The sequence below is a fragment of the Triturus cristatus genome, chromosome 7 (genome assembly GCF_964204655.1).
Source record: "Triturus cristatus chromosome 7, aTriCri1.1, whole genome shotgun sequence".
Lineage (NCBI taxonomy): Eukaryota > Metazoa > Chordata > Amphibia > Caudata > Salamandridae > Triturus > Triturus cristatus.
Window position 1 is genome coordinate 1,233,681,713 of NC_140590.1, and position 23,956 is coordinate 1,233,705,668.

General features: G+C 46.0%; 1 protein-coding gene across 1 annotated transcript in view; it reads right to left on the bottom strand.

Moving 5' to 3' along the window:
• Positions 1-23,956, bottom strand: part of LOC146811701 (polyserase-2-like) — a 1,284,631-nt gene that overhangs the window by 13,251 nt on the left and 1,247,424 nt on the right. The gene's annotated exons all lie outside the window — the stretch shown is intronic.

Consider the following 23,956-nt stretch of genomic DNA (forward strand, 5'->3'; position numbering starts at 1 on the left):
AGAGATTTGATGCTTCACCAAAGCTGATATTGTGTGTTCAGTTCAACTTTATTATGGAGTTTGGGGTAGTCCCATTTTAGCACAATAAAATACAAAAAAATGTCAATCAGACAGCAATATTATTAAACCAAAGTTGGGGGTAATACAGCAAAAAAGCAGTTTTAGATCTGTAGGATTTACTAAAACCATCATTAGTTGTTGATTTAAAGACCAACGCAGCGCAGCAAATTAAAATACACATGCCTATTTCATACTAAAAACATAAAACTACAGAAGAGATTAAAGAATCAATAGCAAATCCAACTACAAAATCTAAAAAGTGCCAGTATTGGGCCCTGTGAACAGAAACTCCATGACACTATTTATTGTACGACTGTTATTAGGCTTCAATAATCTTTCAAATGTATCTTCCGTAAATCAGTGAAACAAGGGCTAGTAAACAGAAGATGCAAAAGAGGCTCTAAATCGATGAGACATAGTATGCATTGTTTGGTTAGACTTTATTTATGAAGTCAACGGGTTAGGGACAAGATGTCAAAATTGGTACTAGACAAAAAAAAGAATTCCCTAAAAGCCTCTTGAGCATGCATTTTTGTGGGTTTAGTTATAAAATATATAAGTCCTGATTTATACTTCGGAGTACATTATTTAATCTCTCAGGGCGACAGAGTAAAATAATCCATTGCGCTGACGGGGTAAATGTTTTCAGAAATTAGAGCTGTCCCCTAGCCCAGCGTACAACTGGTAACACTGGCAGGAATTGCCGTCATGGTGGTTCCTGTCAACGATGATGGTATCGTCCGTCAAACGTTTCATATATTTTTGGATTTTTGAAAACAAAATCCCAAAAAGAGATTTTGTTTTTTGAAAATACAAAAAACAAATGACCTCCCACACCACGGGAGCTATCTCCCATGGTGTGGGGGTCATTTTGCAGTTTTCACTGCCTCTTAGCCCCAGGTTCTGGCAGTTAAGGTTAGTGAAAACTTACCATTTCACCGACCCCTCCAAATAAGGTGGTAGTTAGATCCCCAGCCCTCCAACTGTTTTTACTCCCTTGGACCTTCAGCTGAGTATGTCAGTGATGGAGACGGAGCAGTCTCTGTCACTGACATTCTGAAGGTCAACCCATCAGTAAATCAGTCAGGTAAACCTTTAGTTTGAGGGAGAGGGTACTCTATCACAGTTAAAACGGAGTACCCCCTCTGTCAAACTCTGAATCAGCCCCCACCTCTTTAAATCAAAGATGGAGCTTAGCTTACACAACAATCATTTTGTCAGATGCAAAACTCAAACTAGTGAACCCTTTTTGAATTGTTTAAGTGATGTTTTGTTTTATTCTAGATTGTGTCATTAGATAGCAGCAACATTTTAAATGATTTCAGCAACTTGAAAATGTGCATTAACATGTTGCCCTTTTAAGGGATTGGTGTATGTTTTTCCTCCGCCCATAGTAAACCTGCATTCTTCACTCTAAGCAAATACAATGCCACTGAGATCGCCGCCCATTGGTTAACAGCGTTTCTACCAGCTCAAGTCTCAACAATGATTGAAGAGTGGATTCATACAGATTTATTGTCTCAATGTATTGCATTCCATCATCAGAAGCCACAGACCTAACATCATCTCCTATGCCAATGACACCCAGCTGATTCTCTCCCTTACAGACGAACCCACAGCCACCAAGAGCAACTTCCACAACAGGATGAAGGCAGTCGCCGCCTGGATGAAGGACAGCTGCCTCAAACTTAACTCAGACAAGACCAAAGTCCTTACCCTGGGCTCCTCGCCCTCCACCTGGGTTGACTCTTGGTGGCCCGACCCTCAGAACCCCCCACACCCACGGACCACTCATGAAATCTCAGCATCATCCTGGACTCCTCGCTCTCTATAAACTGCCAAATGAACGCTGTTTCATCCTCCTGCTTCCACACGCTCTGCCTGCTTCATAATTTCTTCAAGTGGATCCCCAACGAGTCCAGGAAAATGGTCACCCATGCGCTCGTCAGCAGCAGACTCGACTACAGCAACGCACTCTACACCGGCACCACCCAGAAACTCCCCAAAAACCTGCAGAACATCAGGAACGCCTCCGCAAGACTCATCCTGAACATACCATGCTGCAACCACATCACTGGCCACCTGAGAGACTTACACTGGCTACCTGTCAACAAAAGAATCAATCACCTTCAAGCTCCTCAAGCACGCCTACAAAGCCCTCCACAACGCCGGACCTGCATACCTCAACCACTGCCTCTCCTTCTACACTCCCACCAGACATCTCTACTCTGCCCAACTGGCCCTGGCCACCATCCCACAGATCCGCAAGACCACGGCTGGAAGAAGATCCTTCTCCTACCTCGCTGCGAAGACCTGGAACTCCCTGCCTGTGCACCTCAGGCAAACACCATCGACCTCAAAACCTGGCTCTTTGACTGAACTGCAGAACCCCCCTACACACTTAGCTCCTTGAGGCCCTCACAGGTTAGTCGCGCATTATACGATTATTGATTGATTGATTCTGTTTAATTTGTTTTCAGTTTCAATGTTATAGTGCGTATATAAGCAGTTGCAGCTTAATGTACCTGTTCTTTAGTTTATTAACCCCTTCGATGCTGCGCAGATTCCGCCGCTGTGCTGACGGAATCTTGCGCGGGTGTGGTCATGACGGAATGGTTCCGTCATGAGCACAGCTCAACCGTGGGTCATGACGGAACCATTCCGTCATGAGCACCGAAGGGGTTAATAAAATTCTCGCAAAGTTACTGAACAACCATAAATTGTCTGTTAAATGATTTTAATCCAGTTACCATAGTGAGGTTGGGGCCCCAGGGTAAGGCAAAATACATCCCCAAATATATATATAGGCATCAACTGCATGCATACATAAAGAGAGCTAGAAGCAACTTTAATTTTCAGGAATGGAGTTCACCTTTTTGAGTTCTAATGGAAGGTCTGCTAAATACATATTGAGCAGTGTGGATACCAGTACACAGCCTTTCTTTAGGTCGTCTTCAGTCATTATTCTTTTCGTGTGGGTGTCAGATTTACCTAGGTCTACCATTATCAAGTTGGTCTTCTGTAATCTCTGGATCAAGAAAAGTAGACTAATCTTGATTGAGCTTCTTGCCAATCTGGCCCAACAAAATGTTCCTATTCCAGGCGAGAATTCCACTGTGCAACAGTATACTTGTTTGCTTAAGTTGAAGCTAACAGCATAAAGAAAAGCTTACTGTTATAAAGTAGAGACACTCAGAAGGTAGGTTCAAGCGTCTTTATTCTGTCATCCACTCTCCACAACTGACAGCTTGCCAACATTCCACAGTGAACTCTATCGGAGCGTACCATGAGGGATGAGGGGTGGGGGAGTAGAGGAAGCTACCACTGGAGGAGGAAAAGAGGGGAGATTACAACACATCTCCCTACGGAGGAAAAGGGAAAAAGGCAGGGGGAAAGCTGATAGAGAGAGAGAGAGAACAAGTAAGGGAAACCTGTGGGGTAAACTAAACAACCCAACAGTAAGAACCCCTAAATACAAGGGCCAGGGGTTAGGAGAACAAGCCCCGAATACAGATTACGTAACAGTACTTGCAGGACAAATCAGGAGGTTATATGGTTGGCAATCGGATCTCTTCCCCTGATGGAGGCAAAAGGGGTAACCCCCGTTTTCAAATCAGAAGAGGTGTGATATGCCCAAATGCTTTCTCTTAACACCTTATCTACATCGCTTTTGCTGGTACAAGCCTGATGAGGGGGAACAACCTTTACAACGCAACTTTTACAACGCACTACTATTACAACGCATTTTTTACAACGCATAATCCATTACAACGCATGATATTACAACGCATGACACTACAACGCATTTTTAAAAACTACCTTTACAACGCATTCCATTACAACGCATACTACCATTACAACGCATACCATTACAACGCATAATATTACACTATGCTATCCAACACTTACCCTGCTGTTGCACCCCCTGGAGTTAGAATAGTAATTTTTACCCCTATACTATCCAACACTTACCCTACTGATGCACCCCCTGGAGTTAGAATAGTAATTTTTACCCCTATACTATCCAACACTTACCCTACTGATGCACCCCCTGGAGTTAGAATAGTAATTTTTACCCCTATACTATCCAACACTTACCCTACTGATGCACCCCCTGGAGTTAGAATAGTAATTTTTACCCCTATACTATCCAACACTTACCCTACTGATGCACCCCCTGGAGTTAGAATAGTAATTTTTACCCCTATACTATCCAACACTTACCCTACTGATGCACCCCCTGGAGTTAGAATAGTAATTTTTACCCCTATACTATCCAACACTTACCCTACTGATGCACCCCCTGGAGTTAGAATAGTAATTTTTACCCCTATACTATCCAACACTTACCCTACTGATGCACCCCCTGGAGTTAGAATAGTAATTTTTACCCCTATACTATCCAACACTTTCCCTACTGTTGCACCCCCTGGAGTTAGAATAGTAATTTTTACCCCTACACTATCCAACACTTACCCTACTGTTGCACCCCCTGGAGTTAGAATAGTAATTTTTACCCCTACACTATCCAACACTTACCCTACTGTTGCACCCCCTGGAGTTAGAATAGTAATTTTTACCCCTACACTATCCAACACTTACCCTACTGTTGCACCCCCTGGAGTTAGAATAGTAATTTTTACCCCTATACTATCTAATACTTACCTTAAATGTAATTTAATATTATGCGTTGTAATGGTATGCGTTGTAAAGGTAGTATGCGTTGTAATGGTAGTGCGTTGTAAAGGTATTTTTTAAAAATGCGTTGTAGTGTCATGCGTTGTAATGTCATGCGTTGTAATGGATTATGCGTTGTAAAAAATGCGTTGTAAGTGCATGCGTTGTAATAGTGTGCGTTGTAACGTCATACATCCCTGATGAGTGATATCTTTGATCCAACACATTGCCCTCTGAATGGGTTCATTGTCTCCTTGGGCATATCCAGTAGATTCCTCATGCTTGATACCCAATTCCCGAAGGAATGTCTTCATTTCATGGGAGGAGAATTTGATGTCATTGTTGGTGACTAAGCAAGCTGGCACACCTTCACAAGCGAAAGAGTCTCTTAAGAAGTCTAAAAGGATTGTTGTAGAGACACGTGAAACACTCTTGTAATTGATCCAGTGAGATGTGTAATCCATAAGAACAATAAAAAATCTCTTAGGAATTCCTGTTTGTCCCGTGGGACAGAATATCTCCAATGCCAACTTAGTCCAAGGAGTCTTTGGAACTCCTGTGGAATTTTCAGACCGAATGCGAACATCCTCTGCAGGCAAACTTTCAACAACATCAGAACCTGATGCCACATGACCCACTTCTGACACCCCCCCATCTACGAGGGTATCGGGCCTTAGTTTAGTACTTATGTGCACTCCCCTGGGGGGTATGTCCCAGGCAATACAATTTACTCTTTGGGTTTTACCATTGAACACATCTGATGATTTGTATACATTCCTGCTGGTTAAATCCACTTCCTCAGCTACGAGAACTTGTTCTTTACTGTTCGGGTCAAGTACTATTCCCAGCTCTCTTTTATGATGCCAACCCAACAAATTAGACCCTTTGCTTACCATGTAAACTTTGCCCCATGTGGATCTTCCTTTGAATTTAATACACACGCTCATCATCCCTACCAACGGAATACTCACATTGTCATACCCTACTGCTGAAATGTCAGGCTCCAGAATTCTGGGACAGGAGGTATCAAACACGTCCTTTATGGCATCTATATTGAATAAGGTAACCGGGGCACACGAATCAGCCAACACCTCTACAGGCTTATTATTCACGAGGATGGAACATTTAGGATGTTCAACAGACCCGTGTGTACTGGATTGCTCCTGTAAACTTGGGGAAGCTTGGCATTCCCTAGCTTTTACTTGGAAAACATATATGGGGTCCAGATCCCCTTCACTGTGTACTAATTTTACTCGATAGTTTTCACTGTTGTTGCACACTCTACCCATGTGCCCCTTCTTGTTACATTTTATACACGTGACATTACGGGCAGTACAAAGTACATCATTTGCAAGGTGGTTGCTGCTGCCGCATCTAAAACATCTCATCCTACCCGTTTCACTGACAGAATGGTTGTCTTTGACCTCTACAGGTCTAACTTTCAATACCTCACTATCAAGGGAAATGGCCTGTGCATCACTACTATCGCGAACCTTGGCAACCACATCACTGGGAGTCTTCATCTCTTTGATACACTTGGCAGTGTGTTCAACCGAGGCTGCTATACTAACCGCATCTTTTAAGGTCGGGTTTTTTGCCAGGAGCTTTTCTTGGATACGACTATTATTTGTGCACCTGACAAGTTGGTCCCTAATGAGTGAATCAGTGAGTTCGCCAAAGTCACATAGTTGTGTCAGGCCTCTAAGAGCTGCTATATAATTGGTGACTGACTCCTGCTTGCCTTGGATGCGGCTAAAGAACTTATGTCGCTCCAGTACTACATTTATTCGGTCACCAAAGTGTGTTTCTAACTTTATTAAGGTAACTTTAAACTCATCCGTGTCATCCTCTTCTAGTTCTGGTTCAGGTAACGTGTTAAAAATCTTCCTACCCTGTACCCCTAAATTGTGCAACAATATGTGTTGTTTGCGAACTGGCGAATACCGTTCGCCACCAATGGCAATGAGGTATGAGGCGAATAAATTTATCCACTCCTTCCAGTGAATTACCGGTTCCCCCGATTTCACTGAGGAACGCAGGAGGTTGGCTCATAGCTTGTCCAGCCATAATGGGAGGAGTAAGCTATCTCGTCAGGCGAACCGGAAATTCTACAGGAGGGACAGAACACAATAGTTGGCTAATGGTGGTGAAGGGGTATGTATGCACAGAATAGGAGGGAGGGGACACTGAACTGCATGCGTACCACAACCACTAAGAGTACAATCTGAGCAGATCCCTAATATACTCTACTTACACCAAAAACTGAAGCATGAGGAGGACAAGGCTTGTAATCAATGTCCATTACATCTAATACTTTGCAATTACACTTGACGATTGAAACCTGAAGCATGAGAAAACAAGGCTTTTAAGCAGTACCTGTTCACTCTAATACTTTGTAGTACCCTGGAGCATGTGGAGGACAAGGTTCGTGATCAATGCACAATTATATCTCTACCTCGTGCATACATTCGACGTGTGACCCATGTATAAACTAGCTATGCAGTACTCCAAACAGCATTATACCCTCAGAGGCACATCACATGCGTGGTTGTATTTACTTTTTGACACACTACGAAATACAGGGAAAAGAAGCAGAGAAGAACAAGGATCAAACTAAAATTTGTGAACAGGAAACAGGTACCATAGTAGCGCTATACATTGAAGTACGGAAACCTGGATGATGAAGCTTGCTTTGGTGAATTAGAACCAAGGTCTGCAAAAAAACAAACCAGTCACCAACGCAACATGTACTGTTCCCCCACAGGAGGCGCAAATAAGTACTTGTACATGTAGCACGACCAACCAAAAACAGGCTGAGTTGCCTAAGTTCGTTGTGGAGCCAGAATCAGCAGATTCACAAATCTTTACTTGGCCAGAGAGCAGCACCGGTCTGCGACAAAAGAACTACCGAAGATCTCCGCCCGCTGGCGTCGTGACGCGGACCACTACTCTCCTCAGATTGCTGCACCACCAACTGCTGCCTCAAACCCCGGAGCACAGGGACCCAGCAAGAAGCGGCTGCTAAGAAACGCCGCCCACTGGAGAGCGTGAGGCGGAGTCGGCCTCGTCTGCGTCCGGAGACCCAGGAAACGACAAGGCGGAGACAGCGTAGCAGGAAGCCAATGAAAAGCCTCGCTGGACAAGGTAAGAGCCGGCACCGGAGCGCCACCGTCCACATCCACTACAGGGTAGGGCCACCCCTGTGCACAGAACCACTCCAACTTCCCACGGGCACGCAAGACGATCTAGGCGGCAGCGCACCTCACCTCACGGGGGTTGGCCCACCGGTTTCAGTTCAAATACCAATGACAGTCGCCGACTCCTGGCACACCGCAGTTCCACAGATAGGTCCTTCACAAAACTGTGATGGTCTGAGGAAAACCACGCAGCACAGTCCTAACGGAGGTTGGAACGGAGGAGAGGACCCGTATGAAGCTCCCTTCTCCAGTGCCCCGCTCGCAGCTACTAGAAACCTCTTCGTTTACTAGCTCTTCCTGACGTGAAGACTCTCACATCCACAAGGGATTGAAAAACAAAATACAAAATACCTCAGAGTGCCTCTTCTCTTTTACATTCCCAGTTGGATGTTTACCGCATAACTTCAGCAGCATTACACGATCACTGTGTGGTACTTGTAAATATGAACAAAACGCACCAACACCTTGCAGGAACCTCGTAGCAAGTTTCTTGGATACTCGATGCACTGGAGACAGTCAAGATTTCCCTTGAACTTAGAACTTAGCAGGAATATGCCATACTTATGCCTTCTCACTGGCAATGTCCTTAATGAAATAATATCCGGTGCAGAAAGGAGAGAGCACTGAAAGGGGAGATGACAGGAGTGGCCCCCTTCGCCAAGTCGTCGCCAGTGTTATAAAGTAGAGACACTCAGAAGGTAGGTTCAAGCGTCTTTATTCTGTCATTCACTCTCCACAACTGACAGCTTGCCAACATTCCACAGTGAACTCTAGCGGAGCGTACCATGAGGGATGAGGGGTGGGGGAGTAGAGGAAGCTACCACTGGAGGAGGAAAAGAGGGGAGATTACAACACTTACTTTTATGTAATCGTGTTTGCAGCCTAACGTGCTGTAGATTTACATTTTCTGCACACACCTCCCTTCTAGTGTTGGGTGCGGATGTTTCTAGTTGCATTTCTTCGAAGTGGAGGTTTCAGTTTTGAAGAGACTTGTGCTATTCCCCCCTACATCCACAAAGCACAAGGACATAGCTTGTGTTTTTCCCATAAGGATAAAAATAAGAAGGTGTCGAGATGCGAAGTGGGAAGCATGTTTGTATTAGTATGTAATCATTTTAAAAGATAGTAAAAATCAACTGTAATATTGTCAGCTCGCATCCGGGTAGGTGGGAGGACACATCTGACTCTATAGCACTACAAACTCTAAACTGATTGTTACAGGTAAGTAGTGCTTTCTATTTACAGTCTGCTGCACATGGATTGGAAAGCAGTACCCTTCTCCCTGAGAAGCGGTGACTGGCGAGAAGGAGCAGAAGATGGTTGGAGCAATGTTTTAAGTACAGTTTGCCCAACATCTGCTTCTTGTCAGGCATGAAAGTCCAAACAGTAATATTTGGTAAAAGTTTGATTCTTATACTGTTTTGAAGATTTACATATATCTACAATTGACATTATGCCCAGGAAAGCCATACTGGCTTCCTTTTTCTGAGAGGAATGTGTCCTAGGCATGAAGTGTAGGGTGCTTTTGGCTTTTTCATCACAAACCTGTACACCTGACAATCTCATATGTTGTCTAACACTTATTCAGAACACGTCTCGACCTTTGTGATCTCTAGACTCTCTGGCAGAGCAGACATAGTCAAGAGACCAACATGAGAGATAGAACCAAGTGGACTGTAACCCGCAAACGACCTTCGAATTACATGAGGATGGTGCATTCTCGGCAGTGATCAGTCCTGTGTGACTCACAGGAGTACTGCTTGTTAGTAGGTTTTAAATCTCATTTCCCTATAAATAGACATACTTAAATACGTGCACTAACAATATACTTTAAGCACATTAAAAATCACTCTGTCATAGTGCATGTAATGTGAATAGATGCGGATATAAAAACAAACAAACAGAGTAATGGCACAAAGAGCAACTCATAAATGGAATATTTGAAAAAGCTGCAACATTATAATGGTATTTCAGAGTCTTCCTGCATTTGTTTTCCATCTCGTCACCTCTAACTCATGAAAAGGAACCCTTGTGAGTTACTTAGGTGGCCTTGCCTTTTACCCACATACCTTACTGTAACAACAGAGTTACTGTTCTGTATGAAGACAGCTGTTGCCTCTCTCTCTGTGCTCAATAGCTATGGTGTTACCAGACACACTGATGAGGCATCTTTATGTGCCTGTCTTTGGCCTTTGAAAAGGCTCCCTTGACGCAAAGATTCCTCTCTTCTCAACCTCTGTCTACATGCACCTTAAATACTTCTTTCAGCAAGTTGAATATTATTAAAGAACAAGTTACGTATCTTCCGTAACGCCTTATCTGGTAGAGACTCTATCTGGCTACAGATTCCTTACCTTAGAATATTCCCCAGATGTGAGACTGGATCTGGTAACTTTTTCTTAGCAGTCTCCTTTGCGTGCTGGTAGGTGGTGCTGCTCAGCTCCCGGTCAGCATCGTCCATGCCGGAAGTGACGCATGCAATGCCTATATATACCCCACCGCAGCACACTGACCTCAGTTTAGTTTCGTAGCCATACTGAGGTAATTTGACCAATGTGCCAAAGTGAGGTGTTCAAGGATCTCTTTAGAAGGAACCATAACTTCTAGGAGAGGGGTCTGCAAAATGGTTAAACTAGAAACTCCTGGAGGACCGAATGGGCAAAAGGCCCATCATGCTGGACTTGACTGTCTAGGCAGTAGTGCTTGGTAAACGTGTGTTGAGTTGCCCTAGTGGCTGCCTGACAGATATCTGGTTCTAGTACACCACGAGCTAATGCAGCGGTGGCAGCCTTGGCTCTGTTAGAATGAGCCTGCAAGCCTTCAGGGGGGTCCTTCTTGGCCATTGTTCAGCAGGTCTTGATGCAGAGTACAATGCATCTGGTGGTGGTTTGTTTCTGCACTGCTTTCCCTTTTTAGCGCCATCAAATCCAGCAAACAAAGAGCTGATCGACCACCCAGATATCTCTTGTGCGGTCAATATAGAAGAATAACGCTTTTGGATACAGACGGTATAGTCTGTCTGCATTCTTGGAAGGGTGAGGTGGAGCAAAGAAGGTTGGCAGTGTGATGTTCTGGCTGATGTGGAAGCACGTTTCCACCTTTGGCTGAAAGGAAGCACAGGTACAAATTACCAGTTTAGTGTATGGGGGGGCTAACCGAGAGTGCTGTAGTTCACTAACCCACTTGACCTATGTTATGGCCTCCTAGAAGATTGTTTTGATGGTAAGAGGTCTTGGTAGACACCTGTGCATGGGCTCGATGGGTCAACACATAAGAAAAGTGAGGACTAAATTTAGGTCTCTGTGGGGCATAATGAACGGAGTAGAGGGAAATAAATGTTGAAGCCTTTGAGGAACCATGTCACAACAGGTGACTTGAGCAGGGAGGGTTGATCCGGTAACTGCAAGAAGGCCAAGATGGCCAAAAGGTACCCTGTAACTGTAGCAAAAGCAAGGCCTTGTTAAGGGGGGTAAAATGCAAGCAAAAAGACTTTGGTCAAGGGTGCATACAGAGGATTAATCAGTTTAACAGTACACCAAGCCACACATTTGTAGGGGTGGGTGTAACCCGCATAATTTCGTGTAGCATAATTTCCCGGAGTTACCTAAGAATTCTGCGAGATTACGTAGAATTAAGTGAGAAGAATAATTATGAATTTTAGAGATAACTCTAAGTGCAAAAATGCCCCCTCACCTCCAAAATGGAGGTGAGAATGCATTTTTGCATTAACAAATAGCTCTAAATGCAGCAGAACATGATTAGCTAGCTCAAGCAACTGCCCACGGTCGCTAAATGCGATTTTCGGTAGGTTTTATCCCATTTTACTGTCGGCATTTAGCTTTTTTTCTTAATTCAAAATTTACTCTTGGGTCCAAAATTAACGTAAGGATGCCTTTTTGCACAACAAAATAGCACTAAATACAACATAAAATGATAGCAAGCAGCAGCTCGCGCTCCCTAAATGTGCTCTTGTGGTAGGATTTGTCACCCCAAATTACGTGAGCAGGAGTAATCACATAATTATCGGTAATTCCACATCAAAGTGTAATGAGGTATTATTACTCCAGAGTAATTGAAATTCCGCCCAGGCCTTATAATTTGTCCCATTAGCAGGCATATATGTCTTTGTCGACCAATGCCTGGCTTCCAATTTAACATCACATACTTCAGGAGGCAGATTGAATACTCTCAACTGTCGCTACTCAATCTCCACGCATGCAGTTGGAGAGTGCACAGGTTTGGGTGCAGAAGTCTGTCTTTTTGTTGCGAGACGAGATTGTCCCGAAGAGGCAGGCTGTGAGTAGAACCAAGATTCATGCTCAGGAGTTTGAGATCCATACTCTCCGTGCCCAATCCAGAGCCGCTAAGTTGACTTAGACCCAGCCAGTCCTGATCTTCTTCAGAACTCAGGGAAGGAGAGGTATCGACAGGAAGGCATACAGGAGTCCTGAGCTGCACTCGAGACGGAATGCGTCTCCTAGCAAGAACCGCTTTGGAAATTCCAAGTCACAGAAGTGCTGACATTGCGTGTTCAAGGCGGTGGTGAAGATATCTAACCAAGGTTCTCCCCAATCATTGAAGAGGCCTTGAACCACCTCTAGGTGAAGATACCATTCATCTTTTTTGGGCGGGGAATCATTTTTGAGTTTTAGAAACATGGGAACTCATACAGTCGACATTGCATACCAGTGGAGGCATTCTTGCTGGTACATAACCACAACTGCTGAATTACAAATATATAAGAGTAGCAAGCAAATCCATCAAGTAGAAAATGCAGAAATACAAATCGCTGGCATAATGCATTCTAGTACAAGAGCAGAAAGTTGTTGATACTGTGTAAAGTAAGATCTGGTTTGTAAACTGGACGAGAGGGGAATGTATGGAGGGGGATGAAGGGGACACGGCAGGGTATAGCTGACTCCAATACAAGATGTATATACGTTGATGGCATGGTCAGGGTCTTTAGAAGACGCTATTTATGATCCGCGATATACACACAAAAAGGGGATTGCCCATTGAACTTGGGCTATATAAGTATATACCAACAAAGCAGTTAACTAGAAGGGATAGATTAGACACGAGGGTTACTTTGCACAGTCAATGTAACTAATTTGAATAGGCAGGGTGACAATCACAAAATTATAATGACTGATTTAAATAGTGTTACCAACACTTATCTCCATTTTGGTTGCTCCTAAACGGTTTTTTATTAAGACATATTGGCAGGAAGCCCAGAACAATTATGGACATATATATCAACTAAATTGCTATGCAAACTAATGATGGACGGAATGCTGAATAAATCATACATTCACCCCCAGTCATGAGATCTGGGTTAAATCCATCGTTCTTTTGCTCACCATGCCACCCAAGTTTAGACCCAGGCATATGCAAATCAGTCTTGACCCTGTGCCGCATGGGAACAGTCCAGACCGAACTGCCAAGCCAGATCCCCCCTGGACCGGAAACAAGCATCCTGTGCCCGGTTACTGGGTATTACCCTTGATCAGCCAGGCTAGCTTGAATTCAGTGGCACAATGAGGAAGGGACACACGTCTGGGCAACTAAGACACACACAGATATTTACTAACACAAAATTACCACAGCAATTACACACATTTTTAGATACAAAGCAAAGAACACCAATAAGAACATGTAATAAAAGTAATCCATCTATTCCTTGTCCCTCCATCAGTCTTTTGTATACAGTGGGTGGTTTTCTAGCAACCTCTTCAAGACCTAAGAAAGATAAAGAATCTAAAACAAACGCCAAAGCACATATTAAAATAATTCTGTCTAGCCACTACCCTGCCAATGGACAATAATAAAAGAAGGTGCTTGGCCAACTTAATTAGACAGTAAATGAATAGTACATCAATATATTCCATGCGTGAATGGAAAATGATGCATCCAGAGTAAAAATGTACCTAGGTCGAAGCTTGCACAGTCCCACGTATGATGTTACCAGTGGCCCTTGCGTGATATTCCGTTCAAAAGGTCCTCAAATATTTGTGCCCACCACGGTGCTCTTATATATAGCATGGCGTGGACCTATGTCAAATGAACAACTTCTATCCACTACCCTTTGCAGGCATTCGGGGAGTCAAAGACAACATTGATAACCACTTACAGAGTGTACCAAAAGAAATACTGATAGACCAGAATATATTTTAATGTAAGAACAATCCATGCTTTGCGTTATGCCCTGAATGCAAACAGGCAAGAGACCTCTGTCAGTGTTACTGTAAACATATAGAGGGGAAACAAAGTTATGGCTAAAACCTCCTAGACATGCTCATTCCATTGTGTCATGAATCAGAGAGATCTCTTAACAAGTATCTAGTACAAAGAAGCAACATACTATCTGTGGTTGGTTTCTACAAAAACAGGGAATGCCAATCCACTTACCGACATATCAAGAAACAAACTACACAGCAAAAGGCAGCCTACCCCTCACTCGCCAGTCGTGCTCTCCTATCGGACATCCGATCCTTGCTGGCCAGTGATGACAATTCAAATCACTGGAGTCACTCGTAGGTGCCGCAAGCATCTAGCACCACCACAGTCAGATTCGCAGCATATCTTCTGCCATAGCAGCTGCCTGACATTTAACTACAACGAGTGAAGCATACGTACAAAGCATATAGGGACACAAAGTCCTACCTTTCTAATGATGCAGCTTTATTTAAGTGGCCCGCAATACATGCCAGGAACATTTGTCGCTTTAGTATACATACATAGGCACAGAAAATGAAGCACATAGGGACCAACGCAAGAAAGCTGGAGGAAGACAAGAATAATGCGGGAATCTAGCTCCGACGTGATTATGTGCAAGGGTAGCAAACTCAACCTTACATCCGCCAAACTATGAGTGAAAAAAGCGGACATTGCAGGGACATGTCTATCAACCCATCAAGTGGTGCGGCCATATTGCAGTGACATGCAGTCCATGTTGGTAACTAATATCACCCTCATCTACAAACGGTGGCACCATGAATGGAACCTAAATGGACTATGACTGGCTAGCTAGTGGGAAGAAGTTTCAGTTATATCTTCGCACAGAATTATAGATGAGTATACTCTCAGTAGGCTATAATGTACAGTGAAGTATGTATACTTGAAACACAAATTCCATAGCGTATATATGAAAACTAAGGGGTACCTTACCAGAAGTACCTCTCCAATGTTACGTGTATGGTTACTTTGTAATGGAGAATGATCTGGCAAGATCTATGGAGACAAACCTCACATTTCATCAATGTCATTAAGACCTATAGTTGCATGTACCTAATTTGTCAATCATCTGTTCCTCCTGTTTATTCAAAATCGTGGAGATGGAACCTCCTATCGAATCTCATTGTGCCACAAAGACCACAGACCAAACAAACTCATTTTCTTTATGTTTCATGGAATGGTAATGCTCAACCAAGAATGCTCCCTGTGTGTGACATCTGATTTTGTTTTTTTTTTAAAGATTTTATTGTGCATAAAAGGGTTACAAACACGGGCCTACAACCACCAGGGCCGGCCGCTAGTAGTCAAAGTGTTCCAGCATATCAGAAAACAATGGCTAGCCCACAGGGGCTCCGCACTATCACAGTAAATCAGACTGCACATAAAGAAAATCAGAATACACACTTTTAGTATAAATAACAACAAAAAAAAAAAAAAAAAAGAAAAAAAACAACAAACAAGGCGAAACGACTTATGAAGGGCGGCGAACACCAGCCGGGGGAGTCAACACCCAACCACCCGAGGGCGGTCAAGAAAAGAAGACCTGAGAGGGAGGGGGGGGCAACGAGAGAACCAAATCTGTACTCCGAAGTACGAGATGCACCAGGAACCCTCAAGGATCAGGGGGACGAGGCAACCCCAGACGTATCTACCAAAGGGGGAGCACAGATAGACCCACGATACGCGTTCCACTGCCCCCAAATTTTACCCCAAGCCCCCGGTTTACCACGGGCCACATACACCGTTTTTTCCCTGAACATGCACCAGTCCATGTTTTCCTTCCAGACGGACACGGTGGGAGGCCGCTGGGAACCCCAAAGCTGCGCAATATCTCTCTTTGCAATCATGTTCCCCAAGGCCGCCCACCGAGCCTGAGCCGCATTGCAGTCATTGGGCTCCCATACATTCAGCACACAACGACGCACCTCCGGCAGCAGAGCGACCCCGGTGACTCGTCTCATAATATCATGCACCCGGCGCCAGTATTCCGCCACCTCGCGGCATTCCCATAGGATATGGAGAAAAGTAGCACTGAGCCCGCAGCCACGCTTACAGAGTCCGTCGTCTGAGAACCCCATCGAGACCAGGCGGGGGCCCGTCACATATACACGATGGAGAATCTTAAGCTGGACCAGGCGGAGACGGGCCGGGATGGCCACCTCCTTAGGGGATGACAGTGCAGTCTGCCAGTCCTCATCGTCCAGCTCCACCCCATCTCCCGTCCATGCCTCCCGAAGACGCACCAAGAGGTCAGCCCGATTGTTTATCAGTTTTTTGTAAATCAGGGAAATAGTACTGTCGGGGACGTGACCGTCGAGTATGCGGTCCTCGAGAGGCGAAGAAGAAGGGACCGTGGTCCCCTCCCCAAAGACCGAAAGCAGGGCGTGCCGAACCTGTGCATAACGGAAGAACTCTCTGTCACTAAGCTCATACTCGCGCTGAAGCGCCGCGAAGGATTTAACCGCACCTTTAACCCACAGGTCCCCCACTCTGCTGATGCCGATTGTATCCCAGCGCTCGAAGCCTTTCGTTGTCCAGAGGTTTCCCAAGCGGTCTGAGTCGAATAGAGGAGTGGCGCACGTTAAACGCTCACTCCAGCCCATCGCCACGTTAGCCGCCTTCCATACACGGACCGCAATCCTGGTAGGGCCCGTAAGGGCCCTACCAGCAGACCGCGAGTAAAGCGCTCTGTTATAGTTACCGCCGGGGAGCAGGAATTTATCCATCTCATATGCCGGGTTCGAACCAGGAGCGTACGTAGCATGGTTAATGGCAGACAGCTGGGAGGCCCAATAGTACCGTCTAATATCAGGAAGCGCGATGCCCCCGTCATACCAGGAAAGAGTCAGCTTGGCCAACGCGATACGCGATCGCCCGTCCCAAACCAGTCTCCTCTGCAAACTCTCCACCTCCCTAAAGTAGGCCGCAGGAATGACATCGAAGAAGTTCTGGAGTGCATAAAGGAATCTGGGAAGGGACATCATTTTAAACAGCGCCGCGCGACCAAGCGGAGACAAGGGCAGCTTACACCACCGAGCCGTATCTGCCCTCAAACGCCGAAGTGGAGACAGGAGATTCTGCTCATAGCGGACCGCCGGATCCAACGAAACGTACACCCCCAGGTATTTAAAGCCGGACTGAGATATTTGGAGCGGAAGCCGAGGCGGCAAGAGAGGAGAACCACCAGAGATAGGATACACACAAGATTTGGACCAGTTGATTATCAGACCCGAGTTTTTCCCGAAGGAAGTAAGGACATCAAAGAGAACATTGAGCGACTTCCGCGGTGAGGTGAGATACAAGAGAATATCATCCGCGTACAACGAAACCCGATCCTCGAAGCCCGGGGCCCACCGGAGCCCTCTAATCGAGGGCTCCCAACGGAGCCAGGCAGCGAGCGGCTCCAGGGCGAGAGCAAAGAGCAGCGGGGACAACGGGCACCCCTGCCTAGTTCCCCTCCCGAGAGCGAAAGGCCGAGAAACCCGCCCATTGACAACCACCTGAGCCATTGGTCCAGCATAAAGGAGCTTCACCCAGCCAAGGAACCCCTCCCCAAACCCAAACTTCGCCAAGACGGCCCAAAGAAATGGCCATTCAATGGTATCAAAGGCCATCGTGGCGTCTAGGGAAACCAATATGGCCGGTTCAGCCAAGTACTCAGCCCTAGCAAGGACGCCGTGCAGACGCCGTAAGTTAAGAGCGGTATTACGATGTGGGATGAAGCCACATTGATCCGGATGTATCAAGTCACAGATAACGCTCAGCAAGCGATTAGCGAGGACCTTAGCAAGGATTTTGGGTTCGGCATTCAGCAGGGAAATAGGCCTATAGGAGGCACAGCGGTCACGTGGCTTACCCTCCTTGGGAATCACTACTATAGTAGCCAGACGCTGGTCGTCAGGAAGGGAACCCCTCTCGAGCGATTCCTGAAACATATGACGGAGGAAAGGCGCGATTTTATCCGGGCGCAACTTATATAGTTCAATCGGCAGGCCGTTGGGGCCCATAGCCTTGCCCGAGCGGAGGGAGCGAATCGCAGTAGCAATCTCTTCGACAGACAAAGGGGCATCCATCAGCTCGCGGTCATCGATGGATAAGCCGGGCAGGGCAATATCCCGAAGCAGAAGACGAGAGTCGTCCTCATCTCTCTCGGACACCGGGGAGTACACTGCACGGAGGTGGTCAGCAAAACACTCAACAATCTCACCAGGCTCAGTCACACACACTCCATCCGACACCCGAAGCTCCGGGACCACACGATTCACTCTCTCCTTCTTATCCAACCAGGCAATCAGCCTACCCGCCTTGTCTCCGGCGTCATACAACCTGCCCTGCTGCTCCCTATATATAGTCTTGGCAGCATCAGTGACGAGAGACTTATATTCAAACTGCTTCAGGCTGAGGGCATGCAGCCCATCCGGGGTGACACCCGCCTCCAAGGCTGCCTCCAGCCCCGATATTTCAGTCTCCAGCGTCACAACCGCCTCTCTCTTGACCCTCTTGGCCTCCACTATCTGGGACAGGGCATGCCCGCGGAGCACTGCTTTGAAAGCTTCCCACAGGGACACCGAGGACAATACCGACCCCTCATTCTCAGAAAAATATTGATCAATCGACTTAATCAGGCTATCACGGATCTTGGGGTCTCGCAGGTACCAAGGGTTAATAGGAGCGATCCGCCCAGCGGACCGCGACCCGGTGTCAAAAAGCAACCACAGTGGGGAATGATCAGAAATACCCCTGGCCAGGTGTTTGACCTCTCGAATCCGAGTAGCCTGGGCCGCGGGCATAAGGAAATAATCCAGTCTGGAGAGACTCCCATGGGCCCCAGAGTGAAAGGTGTACTGACACTGTGCCGGATGCATTAACCTCCAACAGTCCACCAGACCGAAGGTCTCCAGGAGCCCGCCCAGCCACGCCTGGGCAGCAGGGAGGGCCCTGGGCGGATGACGGTCCAGGTCACCCGAGACAACCGAATTAAAGTCCCCACCCATAAGCAGAAGACTGTCAGGAAGCCCAAGCAACATACGACCCAAGTCTGAGAAGGTGGAGTTCTGGCGGCCCGGGGGAACATAGACTGAGATCAAGGAAAGGGACTGCCCCTCCCACCTCCCAGTCAGAGCCACATAGCGCCCTCTATCGTCTGGGACCACCCTGGTGATCTCCAACGGAAGTGAAGCTCGCAAGAGAATGCCCACCCCTCTCGAACCAGTGGTGAAACCAGAGTGGGCCACAAGTCGATATCCCCCCTGTTCATAGCCCGACAAACGTTGCCAACCAAATGCGTCTCCTGTAAGAACACCACATCAGGAGTCAAACGACGCAGATATTGCAGCACAACACCCCGTTTGATACGGTCCCCCAATCCATTGACGTTCCAAGACATCAGTCTCAACCCATCCCCCCCCATCCCATCCAGTAGATCAAGGGCCCCCTAGCAAAGAGCTCAACACCCAAGGATGAACCATAGCCAATACTTCGCCTTGAAAACAAAAAACACAAATGCAAACAACCCCATCCACCCACCAACCCCCCCCCAACTCCAACACCCCCCACCCTGCACCCCTGCGGTTCAAACCACCCCAACTTGCAGTGTGCCTGTCGCCCTACAAACCCCATTCTACGAAAAGACCCCGGAGGAGGGAGGGGACCCGTCCCCGCCCGCTCCCCACACACAACATAGTGAAACAAAATGCACAAAAGAAGTAGAACCCAGCCGAACAGTACAACCTGGCAGAGTCCGGGACCATAAGTCACTCCAAAGGAGACCCACCACCCTCGGTACCGGCAGAGGGCCCAGTCCGGTCACCCCGGTCTGGCAGCGAATCCAGCCAGTCACTCACAGTCACAGGAGAGTCAAAAAAGGTAGTCCGATCTTCATGTTCCACTCAGAGCCTTGCAGGATAAAGCATAGAGTACTTGAGACCGAGGTCCCGGAGACGCCGCTTCACCCCCTGGAAGCCCATCCGCTGTTTCTGGACAAGTTGGGTGAAGTCCGGGAAAAAGTTAATGGACGAGTTCTCATGTCGGACCGGGCCATGAACCCGTGAGGCCTGCAGAATCGCGTCTCGGTCTCTGTAGTGGAAAAGTCTCGCAACGATAGGCCTCGGGGGGGCACCCGGTCGCGGCCGGCCACCTGGGACTCGATGGGCCCGCTCCACAGCGAAAAACTTACTCAGGCCAGCGGGGGCAAGATGTTCGAGGATGAGCTCCTCGACCAGAAGATCAACCGGGCGGTTATCGGAGGTCTCCGGAACGCCTATGACGCGGATGTTATTGCGGCGGGCCCGTCCCTCGAAGTCTTCCATAACTGAAATCCAGATTTTTTAAAAAGCCAAAAATAGGATGCCTCTGTTTCAATAAATTTTGATGATGGACATACAGTCTCCAGATTATTTTTTTAATCTCTCACTTTCCTCTTTTAGAATGTTGGCAGGCATGCCACTAACAGCACAGGAGCTATGGGAACCGTTTTGAAAAAGAACACGCATTTGCAATGCAATAGGTCTCGCATTTACGCGAGTTTAAGCTATTGGCATTGTAAATGACGATCACTTTTATTTAAGTTTTAAAAATGAAAACAAAAATAAAAGGCATTGTCATTTGCAATGTGAATAGCTCAAACTCGCATAAATGCGAGACCTATTGCATTGCAAATGATTGTTAATGTTTGTTAACACCCAAAGACACAGATCTGGAGCTTAGCTCCTACCCGCTTTTTTTAATTCACCAAAAAGGTAAAGCTATCCACATAGTTTCACGTCACACAATTCAACTCCACACATTTCCAATCCACGCAACATAATTTGACACCAAACCACGCAGTTCTACTCAACAACACAATTACACAACACTCCACATACATCCAATCCACACCACAGAATACCATATCATGATACAAAATTCAACAGCACACTACTAATTAAACTCCACTACACAACACAAAATACCATTCCACATAATTACACTCCATAACACACATTCACACTCCACACAAATCCAGTACACTCAATTTCACATAATTACTCTCCACATATTTCCACTGCACACCATGTCACATAATTACACTATGCAAATCCACTCCACACCACACAATTCCACAACTAACAATTCCATTTTAAACCACATAATTCCACTACACACCAGACACACACACTCCATAACACATGGGTAAAAGACATTGTCATTTACAATGCCAATAGCTTTAATTTAACCAAATCCAAGATCTATTGCATTTCCAATGCTTGTCCATACAATCTACTTGGTAAGAGATCTTTCCGATTCATTACACAATCGCATGAGCATGTATAGGAAGATTTTGCCATATTTTTGTTCACCCACCATATATTTCCAGAAACGCTGACAGCGCCCCTGGCCTGTTTGAATTCATGTTGTAACGCGAAGCATGAATTGTTCTCACTGTAAAATATTTTCTGATCTTTCTGTGTTTCTCTTGGTAGACTCTGTCAGTGTTGGCTTTGACCACCCAGGTGCCTGCACTAGTAGTCGGTGGAGGTTGTTCACTTGACATAGGTACACACCATGCTTTATGTAGGAGTACCTTGGTGGGCACTATTATTTAAGGACCTATTGAACTGAATAGCACACAAGGGTCAATGGTAACATGATATGTCGGACTGCGGTATCCAAGGTATCGACCTAGTTACATTAATGAGGAAGTCCGGTTTATCTCTGAATGCATCACGTTCCATTCACACATGGAATATATTGATGTATTTATTCATTGACTGTCTAATTAAGTCGGTCAGGCACCTTATTTTATTATTGTTCTTGATGGGGTAGTGGCTCGACAGAATTATTTTAATATGGGCTTTAATGTTTGTTTTATATTTCTTGTCTTTCTTTGGTCCTGAAGAGGCTGCTCGAATAAAAAGGGTGCGACACACGGAGACCCATTACAATGGAAGAGTGCCTTCAAGAAGGATTATTTTGTGTTTAAATTGAACTATGGGTATGACTTGAACTACAAATATAATTGTGCCTTGGACAGACCTACCCTTTTTACTACCTCCTATTGCTAGCTACAGGCGGATCAAGGGTTGAATTAATTAGAGAACTACTCACTGTGTACAAAGGACTGATGGAGGCACAGGAAATAGATGGATTCTTTTGATTACTTGTGCTAATTTGTGTTCTTTACTATGTATCTGAATGTTTGTGTAATTGCTTTGTTAATTTGGTATTAGTAAATATGTATTTGTGTCTTAGTTGATATATATGTCCATAATTGCTCTGGACTTCCTGCCAATATGTCATACTAAAAACCCATTTAGAAGGAATCATAACAGAGATAAGTGTTGGTAACAATATCTAAAGCAGTCAACATAATTTTGTAATTTAGTCACCCTGCACATTCAAATTCTTTTAGTTGGTGGTGCAAAGTAAACCTGGTGTCTAATCTATCCCTTTGTTGGTACATTGGTGATCCGTGAGGCATTACCGGCTGAGTTAATCCATCCTGGCAGTTAGGTTTTCCCACTAGGTGCTCTACAAACAGGAAAGTTTCCTGACCTTCCAGCCATGCAGAGAGACATAGAGCCTCCAAGCACAGGATCCGGGACCCCACTACCCCCTGTTTGTTGCAGTACCACATGGCGGTGGTGTTGTCCCTGAACACCTAAACTAGCCTTCCGTTGATGGATGAGAGGAAGGCCTTCAATGGCAAAATTATTGCTCTCAACTGCAACATGTTAATGTGGAGCAGAGACTCCATCGGAGACCAGAGCCTTGTGATCTTCACCTCTCCCAGATGGCCGCCCCAACTGGCACATCTGTCACCACTGTGAGTTCTGGGTGGGGAAGGGAGACAGGTCTGCCGCTGACCCAATCTCGGTTTGTCAGCCAGAACTGTGGGTCTTTTGCAGTTCCCTCCCATATCTGAACCAGATCGGAGAGATTTCCTTGATGCTGAGTCCAATGGAACCTCAGGTTCCACTGTAGAGCTCGCTTATGCCAAAGGGCCTGCTTTACTAGCAGGATTCAGGTGGTCATGAGGTCCAGTAGCCTCAAAATCAGTCTCACCAAAATCCAGGGTAGAGGCTGTAACATCGGAATCATAGCCTGAATATCCTGGTTTCGCCACTCTGGAGGATAGGCACGGATGTTTACTGTGTCCAGAATGGTTCCAACGAAAGGGAGCATCTGAGAGGGAGTCCGGTGAGTCTTTGGCACATTTCTACAGAACCCCAGTGAATGAAGGAGGTCTGCCGTATTCTAGAGGTGGGTGACAACTGCTTGGGGCAAGCCTGCCTTCAGCAGCCAGTCATCGAGGTAGGGGGAGACTGGAATCGCTGACCACCGTAGATGGGATGTGACTACTGCCATTGCTTTGTGAACATCTGAAGGGCGCTGGTAAGGCCAAAGGGGAGCACAGTGAACAGAACATACTTGTGGCCCACCATGAACTGCAGGTAACTTCTTTGAGCTGGTAGGATAGGAATATGAAAATATGCGTTCTGCAATTTCAGCACTAAAATCGAGTCTCCAGGATCTAAGGCAGACAGGACGTGAGCCAGAGTGAGCATTTTAAATGTTATCTTCATCAGGAATTAGTTCATAGGGGGTAGGTCTAGAATAGGATGGATCCCTCTACTCTTTTTCGGCACCAGAAAGTAGCAGGAATCACAATTTTGATGTTGGTACCATCTTAATGGCTCTTTTGGCCTGCAAGTCCTGTCGCAAGGAGAGAGAGGTGTTACTCCATTATCTGATTTGATGATGGTGGCAAAGGTGGCAGGTTTTCTGTAAAAAGAAGGGGACTAACCTAG